The sequence below is a fragment of the Ochlerotatus camptorhynchus genome, unplaced genomic scaffold (genome assembly GCF_037179485.1).
Source record: "Ochlerotatus camptorhynchus isolate MF236.1 unplaced genomic scaffold, CSIRO-AGI_Acam_v1.1 ptg000324l, whole genome shotgun sequence".
NCBI lineage: Eukaryota > Metazoa > Arthropoda > Insecta > Diptera > Culicidae > Ochlerotatus > Ochlerotatus camptorhynchus.
The window spans coordinates 1,350,618-1,375,414 of record NW_027040812.1 but is presented as its reverse complement, the minus strand read 5'-3'; the positions used below and the strand labels follow the sequence as shown (position 1 = coordinate 1,375,414).

The window sequence follows — 24,797 nt, the reverse complement described above, 5'->3', positions numbered from 1 at the left end:
TTGGGGGGATGAAAGTATATAGTCTAAAGTACAAAAAAACGTGAAAAAAAAAAATTTGATTTTTTGAAAAAAAAGATCGGGAATACCCCCTTAAGGCAATTTTGTAAAACAATATGCATTTTTACCACTTTAATCAAAACCAAATATATTATATTAACAATATGATCCACTCTTTCGCTTAGCTGGCGACCCAAAGTTTTAGTGATGGAAGCGCCTTAAAGTTGTAATAAGTGCTATATTTGCGCCCCTCGATTGTAATTGGACAATTTATTTTGACCTTTTTCAACGCTTTGGTGTTAGATCCCGAACAGAGAGAAAAAAAATAGTCTACGACTATAGACACAATTTTTTTAGATTTATTTTAGAAATATCAAATGAACTGATTTATCTAACCTTCAGTTTAGTATTCATTCATTATTTATAATTTCAAACTATTCCCCAACTAAAAATATCCACGCATTCAAGGCACCTGCATACTAAAAAATTAACACCTACTAAACACTCAACCATTCCAACCATTCAACACTCCAATCCCCATAGAACGCAAGAACAGCGATAAAAATCAGCTTAGCAGTTGTAATCCTTGCGTGACCCGCAATGATCACACAATCAAATGACTTACCTTTCAAAATAGAGATAGAAGAAAAGTTAGCAACTTCCGCTGCCGCTGCTTAAAATTCAATAAGCGCCACCGTATCGGCTTTCAGAAATCAGAAAGTCCCGCCGGCAGCCTCTTTATAACGGTGGATGTTTGCTCAGCTCCTAACGATGTGCCGTATCAGGTTTATGATCCAGGTGAAGTGCCTTCCTACGCAGTTGTTTGCTTGCAAATATATGCGAATGCCATCCACAATTAGTAGATGCGAGAAAAGCGAATCTCCATGCGGTTATGTGCACTGGTGTTAATTAAGCTTTTTCTCTCTTCTTCTCCGTGGAAATTCTTCGGCTCTGGTTCTGTTCTTCCACTCACTGGAGCTGATTGTATTTAATGACAGTGACAGTACGACGATTAAGTTTTATTTCTCGGCTGATAACGCGCCTAGATGGAGCCGTTAAAAGTATAAGCACGTCTATTTAGCAGCGATTATTAATTTCTGACAGCTACTAACACTTAAGCTTGATTGATATCGAACGGCCGGGGCCCAAAACGTAACAGGTCCTTTGTGTAACTGGAAACTTTTTCCTAGAGGGCCATATATCAGACCGACACACTGCCAAGCACTTCCATTTCCACTCCACTTGTAGAGCACTTGAAGATGCAATGCGACGCGTCTGAGTCTAGGAAATAAGGAAGTATGTCCTGTTTTGTAACATACACGTTTGTACCTTCCACAGCTAACGTCTATCGTTAAATGGCAACTGTGGGCTCGATGTTCCAAACACTTATGCAAAGTAGCGTATAAATTACTTAATTTTACGACATATAGCACCACGAAGCATGAAATGTTCCCTTTCGTTCGTTTCACTCAGAATTTGCCCCCGAAGATTTCGGCTGCGGCGCTTCGAGCCAAGACCGGTAAGTGCAAATGTTTGATAGTTTCCTCCTCTACGATAGCAAGTAATAATAACCACCCGGCTATGCTAGGGAAACTGCTCAACCATGGTTTGAAGGGGAGCAGTTATTAGAACGCACATTGAGCTATTTTCCCCCCACTGTAGTTGGCTCGCTACGGCTCCTACCGCCCACTCAATCTTTCCCGATACGAATGTTTACTCGCTTAACGAGCTTGCCACGCTCGAGTCGAAGGGCTCCTGTAGCAGCGAACTTGTCAAGAGTAGGACGCGTTGTGGGAGGTGGAAAATATGCCAGCTCATGATTCCGTGGCACACATTCGCCTGTTCAACGTCTTACGCGGTGACGATGTACGATGACGTTCGAAATATGCTGCTGGCTGGCTGGTTGGAACAATGGTTATTATCCTTAGGGAAATGTAAGCCACACTGCACACGGTACTGTTCTAGTTTTATTCCACTTTTATTCGATGATTCTTGCTTTGCACTTTTCCGGACTGTCGGTACAACGTTTACATAATGCGCACTAATAACAATTTGCTGCGAGAGGTTTTCGACTTTCACTATTTTCTATGGCTATGCCACATTCACTTTTGTTCTTCTGCGGATATTTGCATGGATGATATAACTACTTTTAGGGTGATTGTTATTCTATTTCTGTAGGTGGTTTTTGCACTTCTTCTAGTACATTACCATTAGTTTTTATATGCGTGATCCATTCATGCGTTCGTCAGTTGGTTAGTCTCTCTGCTGATGTGTTGCATCTAGCTGTCAAATGTGAAATTTAATTTTATTTAACTTCAAACAAAACCGTTCCTTGTCGGTAGTGCAAAATTGAAAATCGTCAATGATCCAAGCTAATAGGTAGGATCGCCTAACATGTCGGTAGTATGATAATTTTCTGCGAGTGACTAGTTCTGCGTTGAAACCGCTCACATGCAAAAAATCACTGGATGAAAACCCGCCGATAAAAAGCTGTGGGTAGAACTCAGTGGGTAATGTCACCTTAGAGCATTTTAGGTGCTTACATTTAAAATTGTTGCTTCATTTTTACGTAGTGAGGGTGAAGAAAAACCCGATGTACATGAAAGTTGATTTCCGCCATTTCGGACACAGCATGTGACAGCTCCGGTAGGGTAGGATGTATACGGTATTTATCTGTGATTTCATACTGGGTCTGGAGGAGACTTAATGGTTTTGAACCAATTTTGAAGTGAATTTTGAATGAAAATGCAACCGCTATCGTTTCACAAATCATTTCAAAATATTTCACATTACTATGTTCTGTTTTACCAGTGCACTTCCAGTGTGGCTGCAAAAATTTCACATATCTCTGCCTTTTGATTGCTTACGAAAAACAAAAAAAAAGTAAGAGGTTGCATCCAAGCAACGACCGTAGATTTGGCGACTGTGGTTTTTAGACAATCTATGATAATTTTGATCACCATTGCAACAGCTGGACATTTGTGCAATTTTCAATAGTGACCTATTGAAAATTGATAAATGTGTTCAGTTAGCAGATTCTTAGAAAAAAGATCTAATCGATTGGTTTGAAAATCCAACCGCTACTGACAGAGTTATAAGCGGTCAAAGCCTGACCACTTTTCGTAACTGGGCCGTTTTGGTTTTTTGAAATTGCACCTCCAATATGTAGCCGAAAGACGTAATCCTACGTCAAAAAAAACTCATAGCAAATCGTTGCCATTTGCCTTTTTAATAAAAACTGAGTTTTCAATGAAAATGGTAACTTATCACCCATATTTTCATAATACTGGATGAACTCAACATCTTTGTTCTGGAAACGTTTGCAATAAGAGCCAAACAGGTTGTTCCATTAGATAAGAAGCTATGGTTCGAAGCAAACATAAAATGCGTTCTTCTCGGCTTGCTGATTTGTGCTATGGCACGGACTTGCCATGAGCGGCAGTACATTCGTTGAGAGATAGAGAGAGTCACGTATCTATTTGTCTTGCTTATCAGTTTGAAATAATTTTAAATCAATCGCAGCAGTCTGAAGGTGGATGCGATTTGTCTACGCCATACCCAGATTTCAAATAGCGATGCCTTATGCTTGCGTAATATAATGTGAATACTTATAGCAACATTGAGTAGCTAATATTGATAGGTATCAGCAGAGTAGTACACAGGAGTTTATGTTTGCTGGCATACTCTAAATTTTCATGGATTAAAAAAATACAATGGATAAACAAATAAATTTGCAAATCTTTTACATATTATCGTCAGAGGTAAACAAAATCCATGAACACTTAATTTTGGCTAAACAATGTTCTGAAAAATGTTGTACAATCATGATAAACAGTTTTCGAAGCCGTGCTTATGCTACAATGAAATCCACTTTTTTTTTAAAGTACATATCAAGAATGAATATGATTTGAAGCTATGGTTTACAAAAGAACTAACGGCTATTTCAAGAGCCACATGTGAAAAGGGCATACACGCTTTTTGTAAACAAACCTTTGTAGGCCGTTTTCTCGCCAACCGAGGGTCAGCCACGCAAACCTACAACATCATCGGGAAGGAGAAAGCTTCCCCTTACCGGTGATGTTGTTGGTTTGCGATGGCAACATAAATATGGGTGGCGAGAAAAGGGCATCAGAAGGTTTGTTTACAAAAAGCTTCTATGCCCTTTTCACTTTTGTTCTTGATTTGACTATTCATCCTTCAAATTATCACTTAGCTATCCTTAAACTTTGCCCTTCTATCATTAACTGCAGCAACAAGGGTTAATAGTTCTGTCAATATCCGACATTTGTTGGTAATTAATTCTCGAGCAAATAGTCAAATCGATGTAAGCAGGGGAGAACAGCCCATAATGTAGCCCTGGGCTAAAATGCCCATATGCTGAAAACAACGACAACTTTTCCTCATATACTATTCACAGCTAACGGATTGTGTTTATTTTCAACTAGAAGTTTCACAAGTACATAGTTGTCACCGACCACAAATTAAGTTTTTAACAGTTCCTATCACAAATGAATGGAACGAATTCACTTGTATCATAAAGTTTATGTATTTTGCATTCTTAATTACAGTTTAGCACATGTTGATATGAAATTTATAAAAAATCATTGGAAATACCTTGCACTTTTTTCTCTCTATTGGCAAGTTATGTTTCACTTCGTTCAAACGGTGCATTTTACCACAATGTTGTGGTCCAACTTGTCCATCGACAAATAGCACATGTTCCATTTCGTTCGTTTCACTCAGAATTTTCAACCGAAGATGTTAGACTTTCGGCTGCGTCGCTTCGAATCAAGACCGGTCTTACCCCAATGTTGTGGTGCATATTCTACCAGGTATCAGGCGTTTTGCTCCGCTGTCATTTTGGAATTGAATTAACCATTATTCTGAATTTTGAAAACACTTGATCATCAAAGAAAACATTGTAAGGAACCATACTCAATAATATTTTCCTTAATTGTAGCAGCTACACTAGTAATTCACGATTTTTCTCAAACGATGCGTTATGCACCACCCCTACTTTAGTAAACAATGCCGAAACTGTTAGCTAGCCCACGCAAAATTACACCACCATGAGGACAGTGAAATTTCCCCAATCTGATTGTACTAATTATTTGCTTGGACTGAAAGCAAATTGACGTTTGAAGTCATTGTTTACAAAAGTATTTACGTCAATTTATGTATTTACCCGAGAAATGGTACTTGGTAAAAAATCCAATCCAAAATTCGTGAACTTCAAATTACGCATTTCGGAACAAGTAAGTTGTTCATTTACGAAAGCACACCACGAATACAAATCATGAAATCGTAAGTATTCTTCGACAAAGAACCAGAAGGTCCCAAAGAAACGTGCTCAACTTTTTGACTCAGCTCTGGTACACTTTTCGGTCCCATGCTAATCGATGCACCCCTCGAAATATAGGAAAATCCACGAGCCCCTCATTTTATCTATAAAACTTACATATCGAATCAAAACAAACACAGTTTAGTACTAGAATTTCCACTAGAAAGGGGTACGTTAATCGATTTTCTTGGGACCAATAGGCTCGTCAAGTAGTGAGCCAATTTAAAACCGTTAGTTTTCAACCGGTGGTAATATTCTGTTTGATGATTGTTCTGCAGGCTATTACACTATTGAATATCCAAAAAGCCCAACATGCTTTTCTTCAGCAAGAAATTCCTCAACTATTGATTTGGTCTTAACTGATTCATGTCAACTTTGTAGCCAATTGGTTACCCATGCTGACTTCGGTTCTGATCACCTTCCAGTAACTTTTGAAATATCCCAAGAAATAATTTCTAATCCCAACAGCTCTACTTTCAATTACCATAGAGCTGATTGGGAGCAGTATCGAACATTTATGGAATATAACTTCGATCCAAACATTCCTTTGCAAACCAAAGATGAAATTAATTATGCTCTTGAATCTCTGACTACTTCTATAGTTGAATCAAGAGCTGCCTCAGTACCAAAATGCGAGGTTAAATTCGATTCAATTATAACAGACGACTGTCTTCAGCTCTTGATCCGTCTTAAAAATGTCCGTAGGAGACAATATCAAAGAACACGCGATCTTGCCATGAAAGTTATCTGGCGGGATTTGCAAAAACAAATTTAAAAGCCCTGAGGAACAAAACTTTTGAAAATAATGTTTCTAAATTAGACCCGAGTTCCAAACACTTTTAGAAAGCTCCCTAAATTTAAAAAAAAAACCTCAAAAGCCTATTCCAGTGCTTAAAGAGTAAGTAATTTCAGTTTGGGTCTTAATAGTCTTATTGAGAATCAGGTTGCTCGGGATTATCTGAATATTTTCACTCGGGAAAATATTTTTGATGATTCCTGGGGGACTGAATTGGACGAAGTAAGGTCTATAATTAAAAAGTTTCATAATATGAAAGCTCCAGGTGATGACGGAATTTTCTATATCCTCATCAAAAAACTCCCAGAGAGTACCTTGTCTTTCTTGGTAAAATAATTTAACAGATGTTTCCATTTGACATACTTTCCTGATAAATGGAAAATTGCAAAAGTTGTTCCAATTTTGAAGCCGGATAAAAATCCAGCTGAAGCTTCTAGCTACTAAGTTAGACTTCTTAAGTATCTTGTACTAATACTCGACTCGAGGCGTAAACCAAATACGCGTATCTGTCAAGGATAAGCAAATAAGGTAGTGGTTTTGGTCATGGTGTAGAGGGTACCAGCCCAGCAAACTCAACAAAATTCATCGTGAATTCTGTTCTGAAAATCATGATCTAGTTCTGGTAAACGTGATTTATGTTCATGAGATGTGCTTGATATCGTGAACCTATTCTCGAAAACGGGAACATGGTTCACGCAGAGACGATGAGACGCGCGGTGCGAATAAAAGTAAATCTGGTTGCACTGCCAACTAAGTTATTTTTCTGCAAGGTTTGGCAACTTGGTTAATTTGAATGACTGTCGTCTGCTTCAGCGTCAGGGTAAAATGAATAGTTTTCAACCGTATCGGTAGTATCGGTATTCAATCGAAGTATTTGAAGACTCAATTTTTGAAAACTCTGTGTGAAACCAAATATACCACCTTGGAGGGTATATTCTACGATTGCATAAAATTATCCAATCTGCGATTGTTGCTTCCTATCATGTATGAGTGAAATCTCTCTTTTGAAGTATTTCACAAATTTTGCAAACTTGAGAAATTACACCGGAAACGCCTTGATCTTTGCTACAGAGTCTGTGCAGATGTTTTTCGTTGTGCTAGAGCAAGCTGAGCAAATACAGCTGGAGAATAACAATAATATTCCAGCCCTGTCCAATTTCACTTTTCATACGGAAACTGATTTGTAAATTATTTACATAAATCTCAACAATTAAATTCAACCCCTATTGTCGTATTTATTGCTAGATTGTTCCTTTTTCCATCGAACTGTGTGTCGAAAATATCCGAAAATGTCTTTACACGACTGTGGCGTTCCAAAGGAAAAGCCGATTAAGATAATCGATCCATGATTTACTTGTTAAATTGCATGAGATTGCATGTCAACCTTTCCGCTCAGATAGCCTATTCAGTAAAGGCAAGATATCACCAAGACGGAAGCGGTGGATTCGAGGAAATCTTTCGGGTTAGAAATATTCTCGACTTCCCTGCGCATAGAATATTATTGTGCTTGCCACACAATATACAAATTCATGCATTGGTTGGCATATAAAGCTCTAAACTAATAACTGTGGAAGTGTCAACCTTTCCTCATTCTTTGAGGAGCGAAAGCAATTTTTATCAATTTTAGCTAACATAAGCATCGCTTACGTTAATCCCCAAAGCTGTTTTGAAGGTGGAGTGCATAAGGTTTTTGATCTAATTTCCGTCACACAATCTCGCTTTTATTAAGGCACCGATATCAACTGAAATTTGAGAACGTAAGGTGGGTCGACCACAATCTACGAAGGGGCAGAAACGAAATATGCAATCAAGCGCTGGAATGGAACCCGACAGAACATTGCAGCAGAGACATACCCAGGTTCATGGTAGCAAATCCTCAACAAGGATATTAAACAAGTCAATAGAACCAGGTTAAAGCAAAAGCAAGCAGCAACCCAGTATGGAAGTCTTCCACGTTTTCCATTTCCGAAGGTGCCCATGATACTTAAGTAAGTATAAGTACAAGAAACCGTGTGCACGTACAACTATTTTTGCACTTATACTTGGAGACGCCCAAAATTCTGCACTTGCATTACTTGGGCATACAGAGAAGTTTTGAGAAAACAGAATTTTGGCCAGCTAGCAGTCCTGATACTTATCAATCCATTGGACTATTTTGTGTAGGGCCCTTGAGAGGACCGTTAGGTTTATTAAGATCTAATCAAAACATGATAATACGAGCTTTCAGCAATTTTCGGAAACGACCATTGTCACCGAAAAGAAAAGTGTCTTTCAAAGCATTTTAAAATCAAATTCAAATTGGTTTTTAACAACAAAAAATATTGGCTGGTGAAACTTTTCGAAATATGTAATAAAGGCGAAATGGGCTCATTGAAAAACAAAATCCTGATCAATAATTTTTCTAAGAACAACGAGTCAGACAATACAAATAGATATTATTGGATGCAAATGGAAAACTGATCAAAAATGTATTAATTGGAAAATTATCCATGGGCTCAACATAAGGAATATTAAGGCTGACATTAGGGACATCAACCCTTCTGTCATCCCATAAGGCACCATAAAATCCACAGTTATATTTGGGTCAAGTTGAGCTTAACAAAATTAAAAAAAAAAACTCTGGATATAATACTGCCATTTCTCTAACTAATTTGAATATTGAGACAGGCTGGAACTGTCCACCAATGTAAACATATTGATTGAGCCTCTTCTGTCAAATACGTTACTATCTGACTGGCTACTGTTACTGTTCTTTTGACTCGTAGTGTTTTATTTAAATTCGGAAGAACTCCTAGATTATCATTTTACTATAAATAAGAAGATCTATACTTGGATCTACATTGGAAAATCAAGAAATAACAATAATATGTTTAAGAAGACATTTTAATTCGATTTTGCCCTCATTCCGGATTGAGTATAGCATTTTCAATCGCATGTTTTTTTTTATTTATTTGTGATTTTTTTAAAAATAAGTTGCATTCAATTTGGGTGCAATCTGAGATTACACGATCAAAACTTGCGGTGAAACAAATCGCTTAAAAACAAAATTGAGTGTATTATGTCCTAGATGATACGGAGATTGGTGTTTTTAATCAATTTCATAGTGCCTCCTATAAACTGCAGAAACCATGCTCCGTATATGTTACGGAACTCGCAGCTATATTTTACGCAGTAGAGCGAATTGCCTCACTACCTTCTGACCATTATTTCATTTTTACGGATAGTCTTAGCTCATTGGAGGCTATTCGTTCAATGAGGCCGATGAAGCACTCCTCGTATTTACTGCCTGAAATACGATCTAAACTGAGTGCTTTATCTAACTGCTCATATACTATCACCTTAGCTTGGGTCCCATCTTATTGCTCAATTACGGGTAATGAGAAAGCGGACTCGTTGGCTAAGGTGGGCATGGAAAGTGATATTTTTGAGCGACCAAATGCCTTCAACGAATTTTCTCAATTGCTCGTCAGCAAGTCCTCATCAGTTGGCAACAAAAATGGAATGATGGTGATTTGGGAAGATGGTTCCATTATATTCACCCACAGGTGTCGAATAAACCATGGTTCAAAGGGTTGAACATGAGCCGCGACTTTACACATGTTATGTCAAGGCTTATGTCCAATCACTGTTCGTTAGACTCGCACTTCCATCGAATTGGGCTCTCAGGCAGCAATTTATGTGCGTGTGGCAGTGGTTATCAATATATCGAGCATGTGGTTTGGTCATGTACCCTACAACGTGTTGTAAGATCTGAGTTATCCACATCCCGAGGAAAACAACCCACGACACCCGTAGGAGGTGTCTTGGCGAGCCAAGATCTCGACTATTTGAATTTAATTTATGTGTTTTTAAGACGGATAAATCTGAGGATTCAGTAGATAGTGTCATCTTGTGTTCTCCCAAGTTGTTAGGTGTACCCCCATGTTTGTCTTTTTCTCCAGTATGTCGCTTAATTTTAGATAAAGAGAACATTGCTCTCCAAACCTTGTGTTCTCAATCCCTACCCTGCCATCCATTTGTTACAATTGGTTACCCCTAACCTCGAGATAGCCGGCCCCTGCTTTACTAACGTTAGTTTTAAGTAATTTTGTGATCTTAAAAATGAATATCGGCTCCGCAAAGCTACATCAAAGGAGCCTGGAAAAATAAATGCTTTATATATAAAAAATAAAATAGATGGTGAAGAGAGATTTTTTCTCATTATTGGTAGCACTGAATTTGCGAAAATCACGGTAACGGTAACGCAAACCCGATTTTTGTGTATAGCCAAAGACATTATATAGCAAGAAGGCTGAAAACTTTACCAGAATCCAAGCGACAGATACAGTAGCAGTTGTACTGACCTTGACTGCTGGTGGAAGCAACGCATTGAAAAATGAGCGAACACACACATTTTTCGTCTGAGTTAGGAATCTTTGCTAATTCCTTCAGAGTACTGTTGAGAAATTTTCCATCCCGAAAATTCCTAGACCAGACCGGGAATCGAACCCAGCCACTGATTTACTGACTGAGCTAAGAGAGGCCCCAGTTTTTCAATACTATACCTTTATAAAACAGTTCATTTTGTATTTGAGGATTTTGGTGTAAGGAGACTATGAGGTAAAAATGGATCCACGTTTAAAATTTTTAAATTCCTTAAAATGCCGAACGGTGAGATTTTTGGCAAAAAAGAACAAACAATTTTTTTTAATATTAAGGAATATTGGGTTAAAATAAGCTTCAATTTGAATGCTGTCTTATTTCTGAAGGGGTCCATATTTTCACATTTCAACCCGTATGAACATTTGTCATCAGCAGAGTTATGTAAAATGATATAGAAAGCTTTTGTAGGTTTTGATGGTAACTACAACTTTTGTCAATAACTCAAATCTGTATCTCTTATGCATGATGAACCAGAGCGAACTGAACCCACCACTATTTTTCAGTGAATGTAAATTACATTCACTAAAGATCAATAAGAAGTTCTGAGTAACTGACAAAAGTTGCAGTTATATCAAAACCTATAAAAGCTTCATACATAATTTTACGGAATTCTGTTGGGGAAAAAAATTAGTGGGAAATTAATGTAAATGAATATACGAAATGAATAAAAATGATTTTCCATGCCTGCCCCGGCGTACGAAATCACGCCCAACGATTCATTCTTCATGTTCGAAAACCAGTGTGCTTTTGAGATAATCAATTTTGGGCCCTTTTTTACCCATAGTGCAATGGCTCAAGTAATGGCTCTCTCCGGGAATTCCCGGTTATCATGAAATACTTTTACCCAGTATCCTAGATAGTTATATTAATAAAAGATAAAAGCAGGACATAACAAATAATACACCATGATTGTTTTGCCTCTTCATAAAAATTCAAAAAACTATTACTTTTCAATATTGGCTGCTGGTTGATTTACAATTCTGAACTAATCAGCACAATATGTGATTTTATTGGTAAATTCAGTATGAAGTTAGAGCAATTTAAATAAATAACTTCTTATTTGACTACCATTTTTCAATATGTTATTTCATGAAGTGCAATGAACCAAATTAGCTAAAAATGTAATCATTTGTATTAAGTCAAAAAAATACATTCAAACTACTTCAAATTTACTATAATTTGTTGTCATCCAAAAAAGTAACCATACTGAAATTTTACAGCATTTTAAACTATCATCGAGAGATAAAAATCATCATTCATCAGAATGTACCCCTTATGCCCTTATAACTTCTAATAAACGACACAGGAAGATTCATCAGACATCGTTCGATAGCTACGTCCAACTCCCTGGAAGTGTCTTAGATGTTTTCCCTTTTTGATTTATTCGGAATTTTCCTCCAGAAGTCCATGTGGTAATTTGGTAGACTGTTGTAGAATTTTCAAATGGCTTCGCGGGCTCTTCCATTTTTTTCCCGGAAGTATCATCCAGCTACCCCCAGAAGATTCTGCCAACTTCTCCTGAAAGATTGATCCGATTGCCCTGGAAGTTTCTTCCGACAACCCTCAAATGTCCCCAGTTGAATGGACTGATATGCTCTTCTGATTCCCAAGGAAGATTTTTGCTCTCCTCTAGGATTCTTCCAAAGCAGTCGTTTCCGCTAAAAGTACATCATTATATGGACGCATATTTTATTGTATTTCATAATTTGTATTTCTAAATGAAAGCCTAAAAAACAAAATCATCAAAACGCGAGTATTCACACATAGAAATATTTACAAGTTAAGTTATTCATTTTTTACGTAATCATGGAACGTAAAAAAATGTTATTTAAAATTAAGTGTTCCGAAATCGAAACATACGCAACTCGACGAAGAGTCCGTTTGATTGAATTTTGCGTATGTCAGTCCCAGGGCACAAAAATTTGCATCACTTTTTCGTAGTGTGTTGTCACAAAATGCGAATTCAAAATACTTGTGTTAAAATGTAGTCGCAGCATAAGATGTTTACATATGCATGTTCCCAAGGGCAGTGGACATAAAATTGCATAAATATCATCACATCCCCATCGAAAATGGTTCCAATAATGAATTCTTAAAATGTAACATTCCGCCAAGAGGTACCTACTACTGTGGTGTAACCAGAAGCGCTCCTCCCAACCGATTAGAGCCATTACTCGCTTGGTTTTATGTCTGCATATACACATCCTACCAAGCGACGATTTTTTTTTACCGACGTGGAACGCTATTTCCTCCTTACTTTATTTCGTGCGTTTTCGGTAACTTTCTGCCTAAGGATTCCGTCGTAAACTCGAAGCGACGGTTGTAAAAAATCCGGGCCGCTGCGGATTTTCAAAACACGGTTCAGTATCGACGCATCACGTTACGTCGTGGGGACGGCAACGACGAAGGTTTGGAAGAGATTCGGGTTGAAGAGGTGGTTTATGTTTGGAAAAATGTGAGTCATACACTCGTCGTCCGTCAGACGATGATTTATTCCGACAAAGTGCTGAACGTTCTCTTTTCAGTCTCGGTGAATTGCGACGGAATGAGCTGAAGCCTAACCGGCACGAAAAAGGGCTTGGAGAAATTACTCCGGTTTTCCGACAACCTTCAACAAGGATGTCAGCCAGTAGTCTGTGGTATGCAAAGGAAGCATTTATATTGGGTTAAGAAGAAACGCAAGGCAAGGATGAGCGCGCTATTGCATATTAATGGAAATGTCTGAGAGTCAGTTAGTTCGAGATTTGCATAAAACAATGGGAGGAAAATTGAATAATTACAACGGCAGCAGGGGTGAGGGAATCATTTGTCCTTGCCTGGCAAATACAATCCTGAAGGACATGTTTTCAGAAGCGTCGATTTTGCGCGAAAAACATCTGCTTCCATTTATAATTCTGTTCTATGTAAACAGGAAACCTAGGGTTCTAATTTATCCCAGATTGTGTATCAATCATTAAAATAGGCTCAGTATCGATAGATTCCACGAACTATTAAATAAAGTTGTAATAGGATAGAGCACTGCTTCGGTCTCAGTGTCTCTTTCTGTCCTATCAAGCAAAAAACATCTTATATATGTTGTTATGTCTGCGCACTGGGGCCTCCCTTAGCTCAGTCGGTAAAGGCGCAGCTACAAAGCAAGACCATACTGGAGGTGGGTGGGTTCAATTCCCGGTCCGGTCTAGGAATTTTTCGGGTTGGAAAATTTCTCGACTTCCCTGGGCATAGAAGTATGATTGGACTTGCCACACAATTATACCAATGCAAAAATGTTACAGGCATCGAAAGCTCTCAATTAATAACTGTGGAAGTGCATCTAGAACACTAAGTTGAGAGCACGCAATAAGCTAATATGCGATATGCAATAAACTTGAAATGCGAAGAAGAAGAAGAAGAAGAAGAAGAAGAAGAAGAAGATGTCTGCGCACCGTAGATAAATCAATAATAGATTTGTTCTTGTATTTTATTTAAAAAGCTACAATACTGAGTTACCGATAAAAACTTCTAATTTCGTAAAATTCTAAATTTTTGGTTTTCTGCATAAAACATAAATCGCCGTATCTTTATTTGCTAGCGACATCTGTTTCATAACGATATCTGTTTCAAACATACTGTTAATCTATTAAAACAAATAGTGAATAATAACACTGAAGAAAGAACCTGCAGATTGAGTAACTGGAAAAGTGATGACTGGTCAATCGCTAGGAGTTCTTCATTCAGTATCTAACTGTCGAACTGGTTCGTCTCTTTGAGAAAAGACGGTGGGAGCTCCTCAAAAATGATGAGATTTTTAAAGCAATTCAAATGATAATTCCCATAACTAAAACAGCGCTATTCTAACGTCTTCACCTTCATAATTTTCCCTACCTGAGAAATTTCACACTAAGTCTCTTGTCGATATGAGTAAAGCTACCTTTAAACTTTGTAATCGTCAATTTCACACATGGATTAACAAAAATCTGATTAGAAAGATAATTCTCAGTTCACTCACAGCGGTTGTCTAGGGAAAACCGACAGATGCAGTTTTCTGTGTGAATCCCGTGATAGTCTGATTATTCGATAGCAGCTATTGTTTCAGGGCGCTCCTCGGTCGCTTTTTTATTGCTGTTGAAGTATTAATTAAGTAAACCACTTGTGATGTCTGTGAAAATAAAGCACTCGATCAAATTCAGCTTCACAAATGGAAGTGTTAAACCCACCATGGGTGAAGTTTCCAAATTTGTGGAAGCAGGCAAAAGACAAAGGATGCGTTTCCCATTCAGATAGAAGCAACCTTCCGGATTGCAGAGCAGAAACCACATTTCATAAAGAGCACGTCAGAGCAATAAATTTTCCATTATGCTGATGGAAAGGCAGTTGAGTTACGCATGTCAACTGCGGAGGGGATGGGGAACGTTCAATATGTGAGATCCCGGATAGCAATCTGGCGTTGGAGCATGGAAATACGGTTAAGTGAAGCGTCTTATCCGGGATAAGTTCTTTGCGGAGATGGCTCTCAACATGTTCACATGTGTGCGGGGTATGCTTATGAATATGAGAAAGGAAATTAACAACTCGCTGCATTTCCTCAATCGGAGGAGGAATATATTCTACGAAATGAATAAAAGCGTGTGTTTCTTGAGCAAGATAGAGAAGCAATTAATAAATTCCTGTACCAGGCAGAAGGTTCGAATCCAGACAGAAAATTCAAAACAAAAACAGGACGAAGTGCACAGCGGTAGCAGTACGTACGCTGTTATGGTGGCAGGAGGTGTATCGTTGGACCACAACAACACCGTATGTATGGAAGAGGTAGAGGTGCTTGATGAAGAAGAAGTATAAATGGACGCTTGTTGGATAATTTGAAAATAATTCTTAAAATGTTTCTAAATATCCACGAAAATATTTGAGTACTTTCAGAAGATAGAGCTTTTCCAAAGAGCCTGGGTTCAATCCCAAGTCGATGCCGTCAGGTTTTTCTGAGGCATAAAATATCTGATCCTGCCTTGCGGAAGGGAAGTAAAGCCGTTGATCCCCGGTCCACGAGTTGATGGGTTGATAGGTAGGCTCCAGGCGTGGGAGTTGTCTCCCTGGCGTCGGTAGCATTGGTACGCAGTACGGAAAGCAAGATCGACGGAAAAAAATCAAGGATAATGCAATGATAGAGCTGTCTTTAAGTTAAATAATCCAACGTGAACGTCATGTCATGTCATGTAAAATGTGTTCCAAAACCGAAACATACGTAACTTGAAGAAAAGAGTGTTTGATTGAATTGCAATTCTCGGTTCTTTCCTTTGATTCTTATGGCACAAAAGCCACTGGCATGTATCGGTCTTAGAGCACGAAAATTTACATGACTTTTTCAAAGTCTGTAGGGAAAATTCCAAGGGAGTTCTTACTAAAACTACAAAGAAATTCTAATGTAAATTCTTAGAGAGAGCGGAGGACAACTCCAAAGTGGTTCTTAGAAGAATTCTAAGGAAATTGTTAGGAGCGCTGCAAGAAGAATTTATAGCTATTTTTTAGTTAAATTTCAAGGTGATTCTGAGGGTAGGAGATAAATTTCAGACATATTTTAACAGAAAGCTAACCACCCGAAAAAAAAACACGATCTGAGTTTTAAAAAAATATGGGAAAAAGACACTGAAAATCTAAAAAAAATGCGGTTTTTTTTTCCCAATTCTGAAGAAAGTTTACTTGTAAAAAGGATTTTTCGAAGTCATCATGGCAAAATGTTGGACTCCGAAACCCACATAAGCCGGCCTTTTGCTTTTGTTTAGGGTCCAACTTTTTTCATGATGTGATAGAAAAGATATGTGTACACGTTAATGTATTCAGGAAACTTATGAAAAAACGGATTTGCCTAGATTTTTAACATCAGTAAATTAAATATTTGTTTTGAGCTGTAAGCCTCCTGTTGTGGTGAATTATCTCCTAAAGAACTACCTCGCTCAGTTGTAGGAGAAACATGGGTAGATTTTGAAAGGGATTTACCTGAATATGTAAATAAATATTCAATGTAAATAAACTAGAATTAAGGTCATCATCGTTTAGAATGGACTCTCCGTCATATGAAATGAAGGAATGAGAACATTTCTCAAGAACTACACAATCGGTTTCATTGCACTGTTAAGGACAATCCAAAGCAAACTTCAAGAGAATTTTAATAAAAACTGCAAAGTGAATTTTGAAGACAATTCAAATTACATTTTGTTATAAGATAATTTCAAAAGAAGGTTAGGTTATCTTTATTAGCGAGACTTTCAGCCAGAGGCTGGTTCATCCATTCTTTCAAAAGAATACTGCTGTAAATTTCAAGGGAGTCCAAAAAAAAGAAGTCCTAAGAAATGTAATTATGGAGATAACTGAAAAGTGATTCTGATAAGGGTTTCTAGAAAATTCAAAAGAATGTTTCAAAGAAATATAAAGAAGATATACCAAGATAATGTTGAAGGAATTTATAAAAGTATTCCAACTCTGAGCTGAATTCTAATGTATCTTAATATAGAAAGCTATACCAAGGCACTTCTGTTTCTGAGTTTCTAAATGGGATTTCAAAGAAATTAATGTAGAGATTTTAATGATTTCTTGCATAACTTATCAAGAAAAACATAGTTGAAGATGCTAATTTTAAATAACAGACTAAAGTGGTAATTTGTGTACGATAGATGAGGAGATGAAAGAATAAAGTTGATAGTTCCGTTAAAGTACGGCGGTCTGAAAATTGTATATAGAGAGTAGAAAGCGAGCAAGCACAACTTTGTCAAAGGTACGGATCGGGTTGATCATCTCTCTTTACCAAACTCCCCAGTTGGAGAGGGATGATGAGGGGTAATTGTAGTTTGCGGAACCAAAAACAAACGGGGTTTTCAAATATTTGCCATTATTGAAAATAATATTAGTGTTAGTGATAAACTCAACATACATTATGTTTGCCAAACGAATATTACTATCTGCTTACTGGTCCAAGTAACAATTCAATTTAGTTATTTCTTGATAGAGCTGGAAATAGGGCGTAACAGCTTTTGTAAACAATGACTTCTTTCGATGATTTCTGGAAAGTCAAGGCTAGTCAACGGAAATCAACTTCACCAACGCGTAGAGGAAGACTTCCTCTACTCACCCTAATTCCAGCTCTATCTAGATTTGATAGCTGAAAGTTTTTAATTTAGTTCAAGATCTTAGACCAATTTAATGACAAATGAGCAAACGTCCTAGCTCAATGCTGTCCGACTTGGTTGTTAATTTTCACAGTATGAGATCAAGTATTATCAACAGGTTAAGAGACCTTTTTGACAAAACAAAAACTTTCAAAAGGGCGTTTGTGTTTTCCATTGAACACATTAATTGGAAATCGTTCTAAAACAAATTGCAAAGTGTGCAACCACTACACTAATTTTTAGAAAGTGTTAATGTATGTAGCTAAAAAGCTTGTTTCTTACCGCCTTCCATTTTATATGTGAGCAAGCTAACTTTTTGAGTTAGTGTGCATCAAATCGGATAATTTTGACGTCAAACCTAAATACTCATTCTTCAAAAAGAATCAGTTAATCAGTATTGTATTTGTATGTATTGATTCATTGCTGAGTATAGAAGGCATCAGATGGTCCAAGTTACCACTAAGCCTGCTAATCGCCCATTTCGCGATATAAGGTTAATATAGAGCTTCCAAACTTTGTATCAGCCCTATGTCAGCTGTATATTGCAAAATGGGCGACAAGTGCAAATTTTGGTTACTTAGAGACGATTACCTTGACTGGGTTTATCACATATCGCGAGATTCCAAACCAGATGGATATGTGCTGTTATTTACTAGTTTAAATATTTTTTGGCCATTCATTTTGGCCAAGAAAATGTTTTACTAAATTATGTAATAATAAGATACTATGGTAATATTTTGTTTGTGTAAGCAACAAAAAAAGATTGTGAAGTTTGTGTTTGACACATAAATGGGGGAAATGGATGTAATGTCGGCCTAAATGCCCCTTATTTGGGCCCATACATAAATTCAGCAATCGACTAAATTTTCAATAACAACCAAAAATATCCATTAGTACCGTCCCAATGACGCGTTCAGCTAGATAAAATTAATAAATAGCAGATTTTTAGCGATGGACCCAATCTTAGATCCATAGGCCAACATAAGAGCCATTTCCCCTACCAGCCAATTTTGCTACATGAGAGTCGCAATATGCGATTTTGTAATTTTTCTCACACACTCTTCGCTCTTCACTTTTCGCGAAGAGGCGTTCAGAAAATCGCTCTCTGTGACTCTGTCAAAGCTAAATTTGCAGGTTTTATGTTCCAAACACAATCTTTGTAATCCCTTCTTGTTACTTACACATACAATTATTATTCCATAATTTCATACAACATTTGTTTAACCAGAATAAACGGAAAGCATCCTGCACCCAACCGATAAATGTTAGATTCTTTTATGGATTTGCATAAAAATTGTACAGAATTTGTAATGTTCTCCTCATGAACAGATTCTGTAATGTGATCTTCGGAAGGTTTTTTTTTTAAACATTTAAATGTCAGCTGAATTTTCGAACAAAGTTTGTTTTTCCAAATGCACAGTGAACGTTAATACAAAAATATTAATTCTGGAAAAACATGGTTTTAAAATAAAGTGCAAATAGTTATAATGTTGGACAAAGTTGTAGAACTGATTATTTGAAGCAACTTTTCTCAAGAAATCAATTTTCTATCTCTAATGGTCCATCTTTTATATCATGTTTTAATAAGTAGCGAAGGGTGATCCCTAAAAATACGTTTTATTACGTAAACATTTTTTACATTTATTTCTCGTAAATTATGCATCCTAAACCCTTTCAGAACTTTTCATTACGCATGTTTCTGCTGAAGCAACAAATTTGCTATATCTTTTGTGGTAAAGCTATAACCGATTTTCATTAAAAAATAAAAAGATGAATTATACAGCCATTCCATAGCTAAACGTAAACTCCAGAATTCAAAAGAATTTTGAAGATATATCAAACAGTTTGGGAGGAAATATCAGAAAATTTATGGCATATTTCCTAAGAAACTCTGAGTAGTGTTCCAGGAGATTCTGTAGCAATTTCCAAAAGAAATTCTATGGAAAGTTTCTGGAGAATTGCTAGAAAATTTCAAGAGATCCTGCTCAATAGCATTATGAGAAGCATTTCAAGGAAACTATGAGGAAAATTTATATGAAATTCTGAGTTGAAATCCAAGGAAATTTTGGGATAATGCTTTTCTTAAGTCTCGAGACTTAATGCAAGTCCAAAAGATTTCCAGGAATATTCCAAGCGAATGTTATTGAATATAATGGAGAGACGATAACGTTAATTCTCGCGCGAGAGATTTCTTAAAGTGTTCTGAGCAGAATTTTGAGTATTATGGAGAAAATGTATTTGAAATATCGCATATAATCAAAAGGTTATTGAGGGAAATCCTGAAAATAAAAGTAATTCTGAAGACATTTTGGAATGAACCTAAGGAAATCCTTAAGAAATTTTCAAAGATATCCTGAGAGAAGTTTCAAAGAAATATTCCACATTATGCAACCAACACTTTTTCATACAAGCGATCTTTGGTCAAAAATTTCGTTTCAACCTCACCAGTAAGGTCCCTGTTCTTAAAAAACTATCTAAGCGTATAGCGGTAGATTCAAAATTTTAAAAGAATTAATTATAATGAATGTTCCCGGCTCTCTCGGTTTTGCTGGATCAATGGCCACCCTGAAAGTCCCAGAAGAGACGTATTAAAGCTATAGAAGAAGAACCTTTTCATTTTACTTGCAAAATGTGCATTGAACCATCCCATCTGAAGAACGATTGAAAATGGCATTATTTTTACAGAAAACGTCGTAACTTTTTTAGTTAAGGATTAAACGAGGCAATTCCTTCAGGAAAAATGTGCTTTTATTATTATTGTTATAGTCAGTTTAACGCTCTTGGGTTATTCGTGACTTCTCAAGGATAAAATTTGAACTCATGACTTTGGCGTGAGAGTTATTGATTTTAACCACTGCGTCAGGCCGCTATTTAATGAGTAGTCAAAAGTTGGAGAAGACAACCTGTTTCGTATAATTTAAAATAAAAGAGCTATTCTATAGCAACTATTGATTTTAGGAACACCCTATCATAAATCATCAATGCTGCAGAAAAATAATCATAACATTTTCCACTATTATGCATTCTTTGAAAAATTTCTTGAAATTACGTTATCTACAACTTTGTACAAGTTTTCATCTAATGGTATGAACAAAAAAAGGTTAAATTATTTCTGGTAATTTTTAGGACCACCCTATTTGAAATTTTCATCAAAGTAAAGGCCTTATAGGAGTAAAGATGCAATTTCTCGGCCAAAATATTTATTTTCGCCTTATTTTCAATTCTCCACCACTGCTATTACATTTGTTGTAAGGAACATGCAGAGGATATAAGAATTTCACACTTGCACTTAATGTTCACGCCATTTGCGTGTAAGTAAGAGATTATGGCTTTCAGTGTGTTGGAGCATATTACGCACAGAGCACACAAATGGTTTTGAGTTTAATTCCTAAGTTTGGATCACATATACTCTACCTTCTTCAAGGAATCAATTGTATCAATTGTATACAAAGATTCAAACGTCAATTTGTTGAAACCCTTAGCTCCCCCACGCAAACTAACATCGCTATTTTGTTGGGAAACATTACCCTTTCTGATGGTGTTTATAGATTGTGTGGGCATGTTAAGAATTTCGGCAATTTGACGTTGGAATCTTCGTTTGCAGATACGTCCTTTTTAAAAAATCATCCTTGAACTATGCTCATGTAAGTGAACCTTCATCATTGGCGTGATTGTCAAAAAGTGGTTTCGTTACGATAGTTAAAAATCATTATTGATATCTAATGGAATTATGATGGTCGAATTTTAAATAGACCTCGCTTTTTCAACTGGCTGTGTTGTGTGCTATTCATTTGAATACAATATCCATTCTGCAATCAGACGTTCTGCAACATGTTTCTTCATTGCATCAAAAGCATATCGTTTGTATTACCAACAACAAAATATCGTTACCACCCTCCCATTTCTCTCTCGAATGATGCCCTTGAAAATATTGCAAACATTCTGGAAATTCTATCGCTTTTGGTCGAAATAGACGTTCATTAAACTTAAGTAGAGTACGCGAAGCGGGTTTACGTCACGTTTCTCCGTTACGTCCTAGAAGTTCTCATCAACATCAACAGCAGTGCGATAAAATATTGGGGGCATCGTTACGGTGCTACCATCATTGCTATACTGGAAGATGGCTGGTGAAAAAGCGACGCAGCATCAGCTCGTACAATGTTGCTGTTCTTCCAAGAAAGAAGCTTTCCTATCTATCTAAGACGACAGATATCGTCCTCAGTCCTTTGGGGAATCACCAGCTCGTCACATTGTGAAGTAAAAAAATGCGAGGAAGATACAAAAAGAAGCGCATCACAGCCGTTATCCTTGAACTGTCGGCAGTAAAAGGCAGACCGAAAAAGCAGACAACGACGACGCGTGGAAAATAGTCGATATTCTTGACAGAAGATGCCGCACGCACCGTCTCTGTTGTCGACGTTGGACACGGCGACGCACGCAACAGAAGGTTTTCCCAAAATTGTGATGTTTGTTGTGTGTGTGTTACTGCTTCACTACTAGAAATGTTTAGGACTAAGGCGCTAAGATCGAAGGTTCATGACAAAATTTAGCAAATATTACATAAGCACGGAGGCGATCCTTGCTACTGCAAGGTGAGTTACACAACCATTGAATCAATCCAGTCCCCGTGATATATCCCGTTAGACATCTTGCACTACTGACAAGGAATGGAATGTTTTCCCGTGTCGAAAGTTGTTAGCTTTTTTCATTTGTTGTTGCAAAAACATAATTGCCATCAAATGTATTGTTTGCAGGAAGTTTTCCCATTTTTGGCAAATTGGATTTTAATTATTAATTTCACTCCACTGTGAATGACGGTTCGGTGCCAACGCGAAGGAAAAAAGCTTTCGGTGTGAAGTTGGGAATCTAATCAGCTTTTGTCGGTTTTCCCATGAATTCTTCCCGTTGTTTTCCTACACTCTGTCTCCCTTTACATCCGGACTAGGCGGTGGAAATCTTCGGGTTTTTCCATTCCCCCTTCCTGTTTGCTGTTTTCTTCACACAAACTGTTACCCGCCCTGACCGGCACCCAATTTTTCACACGGCCGCCACTCTGGTGTCAGCATCAAATCGTTATTGCTTCATTTTGCTGTGGCCTCACTTTTGAGAACTTTTGTGTTATACTTCGTTGCTTATTCTCACCAAGAAATCTAATTTATTCCATCTTCTGTTTGATCTCACTTCATTCTGTAATCAACGGCTCCTTGAAAATGTCATTTCCACTGGTATTAGTATCACTTAACACACATGGATGCCATAATATGCCTATCTTCACAATTTTAACTTTCAATATTAAATTGCACTCCATAACGTCGTGACTTATTTCACTAGAATCACTCTTTTCTAATTACATAACATTCCAAGAAAACATAAAAAAAAACCTTTTCTATGACCTCACAAGACCCCACATGGAAAAAAAATCCTGCACAGCCACTATCACAAGCTACGAAAACAGCCTTTGCTAGCTCCTCATCCTCCTCCCACAATGTAATCGTACTATAGCCATAAGGTTCGTGGGAAAGCGAAGAGGGAGGAAGGTGAGGAAAATATAGACTGCACGGAGCGTACCCACATTCAGCAACACTGCGACCGACACGAAAGCTGACGTCCTTTTGATTCCGACTGCATACTTCGAGGCAAACTCCACCCGTGCGTACTGCGAGGAACAAATTTTCACATGTCACCCGAGGACCGTCGATAAATGTATTGGTGGGCTGTCGGACAATCACGATCTCGAATGCCGAGTTGTTGGGCATGCGCAATGGGAAAACCGAGTGACGTCATGTGGACCTGAACGAGAGATGTGTTATGCTATTTCTTGCTCTCGATAGTCAGGTTTTTCTAAGGATATGAATATTTAAAAAAATGAAATTCGAATTTCTACACTTTTAATCAAATCCAAACATGACAAAGTAACATTTGGTGTCACAAAAACGATCAAATTGGAAAAACGATGAGAAAAATCAAATGACAGAACTTCTACGCGTTGACAAACATGAAAATCTCACGTTATTCAACATTATGCCGACTGAGTATCTTTTGCACTGCTTTTCATTATTTTTCGATAAGCTAAATGTCCCAATAAATCACAAGGTATCACTACTTCATTTTAGTTTATAGAACTTCAATCAGAACAACACAATTCGAAAAATGATTCGATGCACTATTTTGCAACTCACCACCTTCAAAACCTCCCCAATAATTATTACCATCGGACGGAAACCTTAAAACTCAAGAGGAAAATCCCTCCGTTGCACTAGTATTGGTGCTAACGGAACGCGCGTGCACGCCAATCCACCTCACTACTACACCGACCCCAGCTTCGTCCTTTGCAAAGCTTTCCGAACCGATGACGACGGCAACGACGACCAACTGTATGCGGTGAAATTGTATTTGTTCAATTTCGCCTCACTTTATGTCCCTTCAAAAACCGACCGACTGCGTTACCACCCCAACCATCTCGACTCGCACTTTGGTGCTCCCCCACCTGATGATGTCGCACCGCAAAAAAAAAATCACTTGTTTTCGATGTCTGTCGCCCGTCTTCCGTCATCGTTGTCGCTCCTTCGTTGTTGGGGTGGTGCGTCTTAACCGTCGCTCGATGCATTGAGCTTGGAATTGGGTTGGGATTTTTTGTGTCGTCTTTGGCAGGATTGCCAGCTCTGATATGAGTTAATGTAATCACTTTAGAAAATTTTGTGTGTTTGACTGAGTGGTTCAACGTATCTGGAAAATTTCTGTAGCAGGGTTTGATCCACTAATTATGTAAAGGTTTTTGAGCAAATACCCAATACTTCCCTCTCCCTTTTGAACCAGTGGCCCAGTTGCTGGACTGAGACCAGTGATGCCACATAGACAGATTTATAGGTAAACATACAGATTTTTTTTTTTCAATATTTTGATATACAGATAACAGATTTTTGAAAAATATACAGATTTTTCAAAAAGGAGAACATATTATTTTTTTATATTTATGTATTCCGATAAATTATCTTTTCATCCTTTTGAGTAGCTTGAATTGAATCTATGATCATCAAAATCAAAATATATTTTTCACTAAATAAAAAATGACTGTATTATCTTTGAATGGACTCAAATCGGTAAA

General features: G+C 37.4%; 1 protein-coding gene across 4 annotated transcripts in view; it reads right to left on the bottom strand.

Annotated features, from left to right (window-relative positions):
- Window positions 1-24,797, bottom strand: part of LOC135707999 (protein Fe65 homolog) — a 358,036-nt gene that overhangs the window by 260,806 nt on the left and 72,433 nt on the right. The window contains exons 1-2 of one of the 4 annotated variants that reach the window (XM_065229933.1): window positions 23,265-23,295; window positions 623-2,280 (exon numbers count right to left, since the gene is read on the bottom strand). The exons of 1 other annotated variant lie outside the window; for it this stretch is intronic. The gene's annotated coding sequence lies outside the window, so the exon portion shown is untranslated. Of the gene's footprint in view, window positions 1-622; window positions 2,281-23,260; window positions 23,296-24,797 lie in introns of those variants that run through there. 2 more of the 4 variants (XM_065229932.1, XM_065229934.1) reach the window with 2 other exon arrangements.